This window comes from Ochotona princeps, chromosome 4 (genome assembly GCF_030435755.1).
Source record: "Ochotona princeps isolate mOchPri1 chromosome 4, mOchPri1.hap1, whole genome shotgun sequence".
In the NCBI taxonomy this organism is placed as follows: Eukaryota; Metazoa; Chordata; class Mammalia; order Lagomorpha; family Ochotonidae; genus Ochotona; species Ochotona princeps.
The window spans coordinates 3,935,728-3,948,864 of record NC_080835.1 but is presented as its reverse complement, the minus strand read 5'-3'; the positions used below and the strand labels follow the sequence as shown (position 1 = coordinate 3,948,864).

The window sequence follows — 13,137 nt, the reverse complement described above, 5'->3', positions numbered from 1 at the left end:
AGCCAGCAGGTGCAAGATTCTCTTTCTTTCCCTCTGCCTCTCCCTGACCCTTTCTCTCTTGTCACTCTGCCTTTCAAATAAATAAAATGAATTGCTAATTTCGGAAACTTCCATTTGAAATGTTCAGGCCACCACTGACCACAGGTAACTGACAGCACCGATGGCAGAACTGAGGAAAAGGGGAACTACTGTACAAACGAAATTAAAAGAATCCCCAACCTAACTGTAAGCCCTGTGACTGTAGCGCTCCCAGGGAACACTTAGCAGAAAAGCTTCATCACAATGAAGTTGACCATGACTTTTTTTTATCTAGGGCACAAGAAACAAAGGCAATGACAGACAAATTGAAATTCTTGTAAAAATCTTCTGCATCAGAGAATCCTATCCACAGGCTAAAGAGGCCACCCACAGGATGGGATAAAGCATTTATAAATCATAGACCTGGGGCCCGGCGGTGTGACCTAGCAGCTAAAGTCCTCGCCTTGAACACACCGGGATCCCATATGGGCGCCGGTTCTATCCCAGCAGCTCCACTTCCCATCCAGCTCCCTGCTTGTGGCCTGGGAGAGCAGTCGAGGACGGCCCAAAGGCTTTGGGACCCTGCACCCGTGTGGGAGACCTGGAAGAGGTTCCTGGTTCCCGGCTTCGGATCGGCGCGCACCGGCCGTTGTGGCTCACTTGGGGAGTGAATCATCGGACGGGGAATCTTCCTCTCTGTATATCTGACTTTGTAATAAAAATAAATAAATCTTTTTTTTTTTTAAAGATTTTATTATTACTATTGGAAAGCCGGATATACAGAGAGGAGGAGAGACAGAGAGGAAGATCTTCCATCCAATGTTTTCACTCCCCAAGTGAGCCGCAACGGGCCGGTGCGCGCCAATCCGAAGCCAGGAGCCAGGAACCTCTTCCGGGTCTCCCACGCGGGTGCAGGGTCCCAATGCATTGGGTCGTCCTCAACTGCTTTCCCAGGCCACAAGCAGGGAGCTGGATGGGAAGTGGAGCTGCCGGGATTAGAACCGGCGCCCATATGGGATCCCGGGGCTTTCAAGGCGAGGACTTTAGCCGCTAGGCCATGCCGCCGGGCCCCAAAATAAATAAATCTTAAAAAAAAATCATAGACCTGAAAAGGGACTGCTATGTAGCTTACATAAACATCCAAAACTCAACAGCCAAAAAAATGCAATTCAAATGGACAAGGGACCTGAACAGACATTTCTCGAAAGAAGATACATAACTGGCCAACAAGCAGTGGAAAGATGCTCAACATCAATCAATAAGGAAATGCCACTAAAAACTACCTTGAGCTGTGACCTCATACACAGCCCATTACAACAGTGACTGTCACACACACAGTGTTGGTAAGGAAGTGGAGAGACTGACCCCTCACACACTGCTGGTGGGAATTGGAAAAAGCTCAGCCATTTTGGAAGACAGTCTGGTGGATCCTCAAATGCTGAAACAGTGGCTGTGTGAGCCAGCTATTCCACTTCTAGTCAAAAGCATCGCAAGCTCCTGCGGAGACGTGCACACTCATGCTCACAGCAGCGCGACTCACAGGGGCTGAAGCATGGAAGCCACCATCTGCCCACCAGGACACATCCTCCTGCTCACAGCAGCGCGACTCACAGCGGCTGGAACATGGAAGCCACCATCTGCCCACCAGGGCACAACCAGAGAGAAACCCACACAATGCAATACTATGCAGCTTTAAAAGGGGAGGAAATTCTGACACATTCTAATACCATGGATAAGCTCTGAGAATGTTACAACTGAAATATGGCCACAATAAAAAGACAAGTCCTGCCTGATTCCATTTCTGCGTGGGACCTACAGTGTAGAATGGTGCTTGCAGGGGCTTGAGTGAGTGGGCGCTACCTCAAAGGGCTAGAGGTTCAGTTCTTGCTAGATGAGGACTTTGGGGGTGAATGATGGCAATGACCATTAATACCATATGAACTGTACATACAAACAAAGGCTAAGACGGTAGGCAGTGGATGAGACGCTCTGGGTGCCACAGTGCCCAGGGCCCCGCGCTGAAGCCCGCAGTGCTCAGAAGAGGTGAGCAGTCAGAGGCAGGGGATCACCCAAGCATGAACACCCTCGTGGAAGAGGGCCCGCCAGAAACAAGCCCACCCCCACGCCCAGCCCCAAGACTTCCAGACGCCGGAACCCAGAGGCAAATGCCTGCTGCCTGAGAGATCTGCGCCAGGTGGACTAAACTGTGTAGTTTACCACAATAAAATAGTTGGGTAGAGGAAAAAAAAAAATCTCCAGGAAGGCCTCCTGTCAACTTCCCTCCCACGCGGATATTCTTTTCCAGGAACTCCACAGACTCTTACCCACATGGAGCCACGTGGGCATCCCCCACTGGGGACAGGGCAGCTGCAGCAGTGGGCCCCAAGCAGGGCATGCTCTAACCATGAGAAATTCTCTGGCTCTTCCTCACCTGAGATGCAAGACCGGATGCCTAACAGAAACGTGGGACGCTCTCCCGGCCACAGAGAGGCCAGGAAGAGGGCGGCACGGGGCCCGGGGCTGTTAAGGCTCATCAGAAAGCAAGGACTCCTTTAAGCTGCAGCCTCCTTTCCTCTGTGTTCACACAGATTTCAGAAAGGGGAACAAACGCCAGGATTCAGATGCCCAGGGCCCAAGCGCTAGCAGTCCTGGCCACAGCATGATTCTTGTTAACTAGTTCTTAGGAGATATTCAGAACCTACGTGCGCCCTCTTCTGTAACGAAATTCTACCTATTTGGAGGGGCCTCAGAAAATGAAGCCTTAAACAGAGGAATCGGATCGAGCAACACGGCTTCGCGGGCCGAGTGGAGAGCTGCAGTTCTAGGAGAGGGAACGAGGCAGCGGGACGCTGGTGTCCAGGGCACAAGGGCTGTGAGACCATCCCCTTTGGAAACAGCATGGCAGTGAATCAAGCATCAGCTTTTCAGCGTCAAAGGCCACATTTCGGCCTGGCCAAGGCCTCCTTACAGTCTCAAAAACCAACCAACCCAAAAGAATCACCTTGTGAAGACAGAAATGCCAAAAGCTGCTTAGGAAAAACCACCGCCTCCGTCTGCGATCAAACACAATTCCTCGTTGGATGAGCATCCTTCATGCTAGGATGAGTTACGAGCAAGGGTCAACATGGCAAAAAACAAAAAGCCTATAGTATCTACAAGTCTGTGTTAAGAAATTCCCTGTCACGTGATACCTTTCCCATATCACCTAAGGGAACCTGGTATGTTCAGCAACCAGCCTTGAGTCTCCAGTGAAAATATCTCCTGATCGACTGGCTTCAACTTGAGCTTGAGGTAGGAATTGTACTAAATTCAACATCACCAGTAACAAATGGCAGTCACACAAAAAGATGCTCTGCATCATCTGTTACCAGGGAAATTCAACCGCATACTAGAGCGAGGTATCACTATGCAACCTTTAAATGGCTGAGATTCAAAAGGTTGACCCTGCCCAGCATGGTGAGGATGCAGAGGAACTAGAACTTAGAATCACATTTTTGAACTTAACAAATTCCATTTAATGTTTTTTTTAAAAGATTTATTTATTTTTATTGGAAAGTCAGATACACAGAGAGGAGGAGAGACAGAGAGGAAGATCTTCCGTCTGATGATTCACTCCCCAAGTGAGCACAACAGCCAGTACTGCGCCGATCCGAAGCCGGGAACCAGGAACCTCTTCCGGGTCTCCCATGCGGGTGCAGGATCCCAAGGCTTTGGGCTGCCCTCAACTGCTTTCCCAGGCCACAGCAGCGAGCTGGATGGGAAGTGGAGCTGCTGGGATTAGAATCGGCACACATATGGGATCCTGGTGTGTTCAAGGTGAGGACTTTAGCTGCTAGGCCATGCCGCCAGGCCCTAATGTTTAATATTAAAAATTTTGAGGGCCTGGTCTGGGGATTGATAGGGGCCGTCGCAAGATGGCAGCTGGCTGAGGGCCAGGAGGCAGGGTTGGTCCTGCCAGCAGGTAAACAGGAAGTCACAGGGATAGGCTAATGCCCCCTGCGATTGTTGGCCTATCAGATAGCGCCAAGTGGACCCATCGGGAGAAGTGATTGGTGGAGAACTATATAAAAGTAGCCAATAAAAGTTGGACGTGGACTGACAAAACAGATGACTATGACAAAGATAGACTGGGGGGGCGACGAGGAGACTGGGGGGCAACGAGGAGAAAGACAGGAGAATGAAGCAGAGAGCACGGGAAAAAACGTGGGCAGAAGCGTGGCGGAAAATGGGAGGAAGGGTGGCGGAAGAAGCGGAGAGGAAAGCTTAGACCAACAGGGACAGGCGCAGCGGAGAGAAGGATTTAAACTCAGCCGCTTTTGGCAGTGAAGGATCCAGTTGCCAGCTTTTCCCGGACCCCCAAGAGTATGACTCAGCGTTTTAATGTCGCCACTGCTGGGCAGCGGCTACATGGCATGGTGGCCTTGAAGAACCTAGAGGTTCTCTGCCTTTTGTAATTCCTGCCTTAATGGCTTGGCTGAGGGCTGTGTGAACTCTAGGCCTGATAGTCTATATGACACCTGGCAGGACACCTGGCAGGTCACTTAGGCAGACCACTCCTCAGGAAGAAGGTACCTGGTGTTTGATAAGATTCACCACCCTATAGCTCATCAATTTGTTTTTCTTTTTTTTAAGATTTATTTATTTGGGCCAGGCGCCGTGGCCTAGCGGCTAAAGTCCTCGCCTTGAACACACCAGGATCCCATACGGGCGCTGGTTCTAATCCCGGCAGCTCCACTTCCCATCCAGCTCCCTGCTTGTGGCCTGGGAAAGCAGTCGAGGATGGCCCAATGCATTGGGACCCTGCACCCACGTGGGAGACCTGGAAGAGGTTCCTGGTTCCCAGCTTCAGATCAGTGCGCACCGGCCTGTTGCGGCTCACTTGGGGAGTGAATCATTGGACGGAAGATCTTCCTCTCTGTCTCTCCTCCTCTCTGTATATCTGACTTTGTAATAAAAATTAAAAAAAACAAATAAATCTTTTTTTTTAATTTAAATTTTTTTTTTTTAATTTTTATTACAAAGTCAGATATACAGAGAGGAGGAGAGACAGAAAGGAAGATCTTCCATCTGATGATTCACTCCCCAAGTGAGCCGCAACGGGCCGGTGCGTGCCGATCCGAAGCCGGGAACCTGGAACCTCTTCTGGGTCTCCCACGTGGGTACAGGGTCCCAAAGCCCAAAGCCTTTGGACCGTCCTCAACTACTTTCCCAGGCCACAAGCAGGGAACTGGATGGGAAGTGAAGCTGCTGGCATTAGAACTGGAGCCCGGTTCGGGTCTTGGGTTTGGGGGCAAGTGCCGCTCCTCACAGCCTGGCGGCTGTGGGGGGTGCCCCTGCCGGGTCGGACCCAATGCTGGGGGCTCACGCCAAAGACACTGCCACAAGGCAGTGAACGAGTCCTCGGCCTCCCCCAGGACCCAAGAGAGCTCTTTCCTCAGTGTAAGTGGGCCATGAGGGAACTTGGGAACTGGGTTAAAATTCCTAGCTCCACCCAGCTGCTAATATCTGGTGGCTGGGTGAGTTTGGGAGGGATTTGGGCCTTGGGTTTGGGGGCAAGTGCCGCTCCTCATAGCCTGGAGGCTGTGGGGGTGCCCCTGCCGGGTCGGACCCAATGCTGGGGGCTCACGCCAAAGACACTGCCGCAAGGCAGTGAACGAGTCCTCGGCCTCACCCAGGGCTTCGCCTGCTGGCCGCCCAGCGGCCTGCTCTGGGGTTAAGATATGTTTGCTGCCCGGGAACACCCATGACTAAGTCCAATTTTAGTGTAGGTAAGTAGTGAATCTTGGATGATTCCAAGTGACAGGGTCATGGAAGGTTTAGGCATGCGTGGGGACTGAGACCTGGTGGTTTGGAGGGAAGTACCCAGGAGACAATTACGGTTAGTCAGATACACCAACCCAATTCGGAATACAGAAATGGCCTGTTTGCCTAGAACATCACTGATCGTCACACACCAGCCCACACCAATACTATGGATGGGGGCCTCTTTGGCAGTGATGGGTACCATTACCCAACTGTTTGGTGGAGTGGTGGAGTGGTCACATTTGGCAGGGTCAAGAATGTATCCAGCACGCGAGAGAACTTGGTCTGGGGGTAGACTCTATGGGGTTGTGTGGGCCCAACCCTGTGGAAATACAAGTTCCCCTAGTTGGACACCCTAACAGGGTTGAGGTTCCCACCAAGGGGCGCGTGTGCTGGAATGGGGGCTGTGTTCTATCTAGAAAACAGTTGCAGTCATCCGAGGCCTAGTGTGGGCTGGGATTGGATGCACTAGGCCAGTTCAGACCCCAACACCAACTGGTGTCATGGAGAACCAAGGTAGATGTGGGACTGACTAGGCTGGGTCTCAATCCCCTACTAAGCCATGTGTGAGCTATATGTGGGTATGGATGAGCCATGGCTGGGCTGAAACATCCAACAACAAGAACCAGAATGGGTTGAAAGCCAGCCAAGAAAAGCCACTGTTCCTGCTAGGACAGGAAGTGAACTGAGTAGGGTTGGCTCAAGGATCCCCTGGTATGTGCAAAATCTGGCATTGGGAGGGGTTCTGATGGAGGAGCCTGGGCAATTCCTCTGGTAGGACACAGTCCCTGCAGGTAAGCACAAGAAGCATGATTGGAAACAGCCCAGAATAGGCCATGGAAAGTTTCCCACTGACACACATTCGACATGGGTCAGGGGCAGACCAGGCTGAATCAGTTCATGTCATCCACTGGCAAATCCAAACACCAGAACAGAGTGTGGGTTGAGCCGGGTTTGGTTGTGACACAACCAGTACACATTATGGAATGCCAGGGCGTGGTTGCCTGTACTGGATTTGACTGCAGCACCCAACCAGCACACGTGAGATCCAGGAAGGGACAGAGCTGGCAGGGGGATTAAGGGACTGGTCCCCTCGCTGGACAGCTACTCCCACTGGAGAGCGTGGGCTGGGATGGGGCCAGACCAGACTAAGCAAGGCTGCAACACCTGTGCGCTGCATGTGGACTAGATCAGGGAAAAGCCAGGCTGGGCTGATTATTCCTACTGGTGCAAGCATAAATTAGAGTGGGTGAGGGATGTTTGGGTTTAGCCACAGCATCAGCTGGCAGAAGCTGGCACTGGGGACTAATTCTGTCAAGTCAAACCACAGAACCACCTAAAGAGTGCATAAACCGGGACTGAGAGAGGGAAAAGTGGGTTCCCCCTTCTTGGGTCACTAGTCTCGAGGGAGGGCATGAAAACTAGGACGGGGGCTGGGGTGGCTAGACAGAGACACTCAACAACATCCGTGAGGGCTGGATGGTTGAGTTGGCTAGATGGAGCTAAGCTTTAATACCCATTGACAAGTACAAGAGCCAAATGGGATGTGGACAGACTGGACTAGTCTGCTACACATACTGGCAAACCAGGGTAGGATGTGGGCCTGGTGGGGTTATTGTGGGTTGCTCTGACTAGGCTGCAGCTCCCACTGGTTGATGTAAGGGCCGAGTATGTGCTGGGCAGAACCAGACTGGACTGCAACACCCATTGGTTCCAGTGCAACTCGGGACTGAAAACAGAACCAACACAGCAATTGCAACCACTAGCTGGATCGGGGTGATGGACTGTGCCGGGCCCCGTGCTTGCTAGAACATACAAGAATCTGGTCTGGGAATACCTCAAGGTTTCTCTGGAGATCTCCCCAATCAAACTGCTGGACTCAGAACTCTAACCAAGAAAAGACAGAGACAGAACAGGTCAATACTTCATCTCAGCTGTATGTTGCCAGCGAAATATGGGGCAAACGGAGACTTTATGATGGACGATATCAATCAGTGGACGACCTCATCGAGCGAAACTGGCAGCGATTCATAACTGGAGAACTATTAAAACCACTTGAGCAAATATCTCAGAGCATGCCCCACATCTGGGACTTGAAGCGGGCGGGAAACCGGGTGGGGCTTCTCCCTCAATATCCCCCTTTACCACAGATACATGATGGAAACAATATGGGCATAATAGTATTACCCACTTCCCTATACCCCCTGAACCTTTTTTTTTTTTAACCGCAATTAACTATATAAAGATTGTCAACAACAATACAATACAATAAAATAAAAAAGATAAATAAAAAAAAATAGAACCGGAGCCCATTTGGGATCCTGGTGCGTTCAAGGCAAGGACTTCAGCTGCTAGGCCACGCCGCCGGGCCCCAATTTGTACTTCTGAAAAGTTGCTTGTTCAAACCCAACAACAGAGGCCTGCTAAATCATGACTATATAATTAATAGCCTAAAATGTATAAGAATGCTGGGCTGTTCAACTGGGGGCCTCAGGCTCGCTCTTCCTTCTTTTCTGTCCTCTGGGGATCCTGCAGCAACCTTGGCTGTGGCTACCCCTCCCCCTCTCAACCCTGCTGGGTGGGGGGTGTGGCTGGGAAACCTAGGCTAACCTGAATAAACCACCTTTATGCCTTAGCACTGACTTCAGATTTGATGATTTTTCTGGGGATTTCAAAATCCAGCACAACAGCTTAGTGGCTAAAGTCCTCGCCTTGAACACACCAGGATCCCATACGGTTGCCGGTTCTAATCCCAGCAGCTCCACTTCCCATCCAGCTCCCTGCTTGTAGCCTGGGAAAGCAGCAGTCGAGGATGGCCCAAGGCTTTGGGACCCTGCACTGGCATGGGAGACCTGGAGGAAGTTTCTGGCTCCTGGCTTCAGATCAGCACTGCACCAACCGTTGCGGTCACTTGAGGAGTGAATCATCAGACGGAAGATCTTCCTCTCTGTCTCTCCTCTCTGTATATCTGCCTTTCCAATAAAAATAAAATAAATCTTTTTAAAAAAATGTTGAAATCACACTTTTTTTTTCGTAATAACAATTTCCCCACTTATATACACAGATTTCAATACTATTTGCACCAGCGGTCACAACTGTACCATATCAGGCTAAGCCACAGGCTGTGACACTGGCATACTTTTCTATGGGCCCTGGTGAGTCCCAGTTGCTCTGCTTGCAGTCCAGTTCCCCGCTAATACATCTGGGAAAAGCAGTAGGAAGATGTTCCAAATGCTTTGACCCCTGCAATCCGCCCTGAAAGCTCTGGCTTCAGCTTGACCCAACCGGGACCCTTGGAGCTATCTCAGGAGTGAATCAACAGATGGAAAATTTCTCACTGTCACTCCATCTCTCCTAACTCTTCCTTTTAAATAAATAAATAATTTGTTTAAGATTTCTTTTATTGAACCAGAGCTCAGATTGGCACTTGGTGGTAGCTTAACCCATGGCACAACAGTGGCCCCACACTCACATAAATGTTTAAAACGCAAAATCAAAATTGCACCAAAATGAACATACTGTTTAAGTCTACTTTTCCACAGACTGCCAGTGGGACTGGAAACAGTACAAACAGGTTCAAATAAACGTAAGAGTGTCCACAGGATCCAGCCATTCCGATGCCAGCACTTGACCACAAGCAAAGGAGATAGATGTCCAAAGACATGCACAGACCCTGGGCAGTTTTATAAGTAACTGTCAAAAACAGGAAGCAACTGAGCCGCCCCGCAGGTGAACGGGTAATTGAGTTACATGAAATCCATGGGATGGAGTACTACTTGGTAATAAAAACTGTTGGTAGACCCACTGGAGCGAACAGACCACAGAGCAATTCTGCCAAGTGGGAGAAGGCAGGCGGAACAGAATGCACACCGACGGGAGTTCCAGAAAACAGAGACAACACTAACACAAAGCAACTCGGTGATTACCAAGAAGTGGAGCGTGGGAGGGAGGGATACCCAAAGGTGAGGGGCGCATGTGGTGAGCCACACCTTGGGGAGTTTTCAAAATGTGTCCAACGGCACACTTCAAACACACGTGAGCAGTCTGTTACACTTTAATGCAAGATTTAAAACAGCCCAGGAATCCTCTTAAAAACTTAGTTTAATTTGACTCTTAATTTTGATTTATAGGCGTTTAACGATGTCAAGATTTTAAAAAATCAGACCATTAGAAGGTTTAAAAATAACAAGAGGAAGTTGACTGTAATCTATAAATTCCAAATGAGCTTAATTAAGTGTTCAAATGGTACTGAGCATTAATTAAATTCCCGTTCAAGATGAATGTTAAACTTTCCTAGATTCAAATGGAATGGGAAGATTTGTATACTATACTTGGTGGCTAACCTTAAAAGATTTAACTGGGAACTTTAACAAGTTGAGAATCCAGTTTTTCAACAAAAGTAAACATTTGCATAATCTTTCCTTGGCTTAAAATTCCAAGGGTAGAGGCAGGGTGTGGCTTCCTAAACCTCACTCTGACAAGCCACTCACATGGCCTGAAATTCACCCAGCCCCTTGAGCCATGTCCTCATCTTAGGACCAACGTTAATAAACCACATATTGATAAACCGCACACTGGGCAGACATGCGCCCAGTGACTGGAAATGGGACAAACACAGCTCGCCCCACAGTCCCTGGCTGATGGGAAGAGGGGTCAGACAGGCGAACTGGGACACGCCATCCTCACCATCCTTGCAGACCAAGCATGACTCAGCACAGTCAGGTGGCGGCATTTTCCCCACAGCCTCAGCCCCGGATGCCTTGTCCCCTGCAGGTCAGGAGAGGAGCTGCCACCGGAGGCGGTGGGTGAAGCATTGCTTCCAGCAGCTTCCAGCCGGCCCCGCCCCCTCCCCTGGCCTGCAGGCAAATCAGGAGTGCCTGCGGAGGTAACAGAGAGCCAGGAGCTGGTGCTGAAGCAAAACAACAGCAGCAGCCCAGAGCCAGCTCCTCCAGGATCTCCAGGGAGGAGCAGACGGGAGGGAAGGCCCGCAGCAGAGGTGACAGAGCCTTGGTTACAGTAACCAAGCAAAGCTCCAGGACACTGCTAGGCCTTAAAATGTAGGGGCCAAAGAACGAAATAGGCGACCAGGGGGCAGTTTTCTCAACGTGTGGGCTGGGAGGCAGGGGGCTGCACGTGGTACCAACAGCTGCCAGCATCCCATATGGCCGCTCCCATTCCCACCCGGCTTCCTGCTGCTGCACCTGGAAAGGCAGCAAAAGGTACCCCCGGGAGACCCAGATGAAGTTCCAGGCTTTTCGGCTTTGGCTTGGCCCAGTGGGCATCGGGGGAAGTGAATCAGTGGATGGAAAATCTTTCTCTCCCTCTGTCATTCAGCCTTTCAAACAAATATATCCTTGGGGGGCAGGGGGATGAGAAGGACCAAAGATGCTCTCACCTCCTCCCCCCAGAGCAGCATCTGGGATTCTGTGTCACAGCCTTCTCTAGGCTGCGGTTTGTCCAACACCGTAAATGAGGTGGTTTATGAAGACTTCTTCCCCTCAAACAGGCAAATGAGAGAAGGAACATTCACTCTATGCATCACAGAAAAGTGGCCAAAGCAGAGAGAAAACGCTCCTCGTGGCACCCAGCGTCTGCTGTGGCCCAGCTTCTCTGAAAACACACCATCACAGGGTAAGAACTACCCAGGACAAGAGCACCACGGGAAATCCCACGCGGGAGGCCAACTCACAGGTTCTGATGTGTCCGCTGGGAAAAGATCCCCACACAAAGGGTGGAAAAGCAGACTCAAGCACTCTGCAAAGGAACCCTCCCACAGCTCTGAGCCGTGGCCTTGGGAAAGTTGTCCTGGGGTCACAGGAGGAAGCGCTCGGCCAGGACGTCCACCCAGTCCCGCGGCAGCAGAAGGTCCAGGGCCGGCAGAGCCCAGCCACCTGCAGTAGGTTGGGAGGGGGCCTCAGAGGGAGGAAGGCCTTAAAGGGGGCGGGGGCACAGCTGTATGGGACACTGCTGGCCAAGCACCAGGTGGAGGGCAACACGGACAAGGCCATCTCACTCCCTCGCCGTTGTGACTGGCAGAGGCTGGAAGCCCACACGTCAAGTGCCTCTACGACCAGCTGGCCGGGTCACCCCTTGTGCCACAGCTGCCTTATGCCCTTGAAGAACCTAGATGTTTTCTGCTTTTTGTAATTCCTGCCTTAATGGCTTGGCTGGGGGCTGTGTGAATGAACTCCAGGCCTGATAGTCTACACCCGGCAGGACACCTGCAGGTCATGTAGGCAGACCACTCCTCAGGAAGGAGGTCCCTGGTGTTAGATAAGCTCCACCGCCCTACAGCTCATCAACTTGTACTTTTGAAAAGTTGCTCGTTCAAACCCACCGAAAGAAGCCTGCTATACCATGACTGTATAATTAATAGCCTAAAATGTACAAGAACACCAGGCTGTTCAGTGGGGGGGCTCTCACTCGGGCTCTCTCTTTTGCCCTCCCTGGGGATCCTGCAGCAGCCTCAGCTGCGGCTGCCCCTCCCCACCCAACCCTGCTGGGTGGAGGGGTGGCTGGGAGACTTAGGCTAACCTTAATAAACCACCTTTATGCCTTAGCACCGACTTCAGACTTGATGATTTTCTGGGGATTTCAAAATCCGGCACAACACCCCAGGCCCCTCACTGTCCAGCTTCTTCCTCCACACAAGCCAAAAAGAAGGGGTCCTATCCGGCCCTGTGCCACAAGCCACACCTCCTGCTAGGGCTGGCCGGCTGCCAAGAGGAGAGTCCGGGAAATAGACATCATTTTCCTTTAAAAAAGACAACTCAGAGAAACCAAGCTCAGATGGGTTTGATCCAGAAATCAGAGCTTGGGGTTTCGCTCTGACTGCTCTCAAGACCTGACACGGCGACCACGCGGCTGGCACCCACGGCGGCTTCCACTCACGGCCCCACGCAGCCCCCAGCCTGGATGATACAGGCACTCAACTTACCCTGAGTGTTTTTGCAAGCACTTCAGAAGGCGGACACTATCTAAAGCAAAGGGGAAAAAAGAAAACGTGTTATCCTCGGTTCTCCAAGGCATTCCCCAGAGACCAAGAGGGGCAGAACATGGATCTGTGGCCCAGGGAAGAACTTCTCTTTGCTTCCAGCTCAGTGCAGGGGGAAGGGGCTGGACACCACAGGTGGTGCAGGCTCTGCAATCTGCCTGTTTGCGCTCCACCTCTGGCAACGCTGCCACCACACCCAGAACCCTCAGAGCCTCTTTCTTCAGCTGGAAAACAGGGGAACTAGGACTACCCGCCTCACCGGGCCCTGAGAGGCACCTGCTGGGCTAACACACATGGCGTGGCACCAAACCCGGCCCCTGCAG

The 13,137-nt window shown here is 51.3% G+C and overlaps 1 protein-coding gene across 1 annotated transcript in view; it reads right to left on the bottom strand.

Moving 5' to 3' along the window:
* Positions 1–12,804, bottom strand: part of PC (pyruvate carboxylase) — a 90,071-nt gene extending 77,267 nt beyond the window's left edge. Inside the window, exon 1 of the mRNA XM_058662753.1 lies at positions 12,758–12,804. The gene's annotated coding sequence lies outside the window, so the exon portion shown is untranslated. The remainder of the gene's footprint in view (positions 1–12,757) is intronic.
* Positions 12,805–13,137: the final 333 nt, after the last annotated feature.